This window comes from Sinocyclocheilus grahami, unplaced genomic scaffold, assembly GCF_001515645.1.
Source record: "Sinocyclocheilus grahami isolate Dianchi unplaced genomic scaffold, SAMN03320097.WGS_v1.1 scaffold4103.1, whole genome shotgun sequence".
Taxonomy (NCBI): domain Eukaryota; kingdom Metazoa; phylum Chordata; class Actinopteri; order Cypriniformes; family Cyprinidae; genus Sinocyclocheilus; species Sinocyclocheilus grahami.
In genome coordinates this window covers 16,530-16,770 of record NW_015509104.1, presented here as the reverse complement: position 1 = coordinate 16,770, position 241 = coordinate 16,530, and positions in this window count along the sequence as shown.

Here is a 241-nt window from a genome sequence, read left to right as displayed (position 1 = left end):
GTATATGCACAATAAACAAGCATGACGTCTTGGTGGCCACTAAACTGCTGTAAAGGTATATCCACTGCTGTATTATACTAACTCAAAAGCAGCCCAGTGAAACCAGTTTACACTGTGGACTGAGAGAAAGTTCCTGCTTATTTCCTTCAGACTCAGTGAGCGTATCTTAGAAACCATTAGCAGTATAAACATTCTTATGAATCCGCAGACATTATCACAGGCTCTGGTGATGAAACCAAAC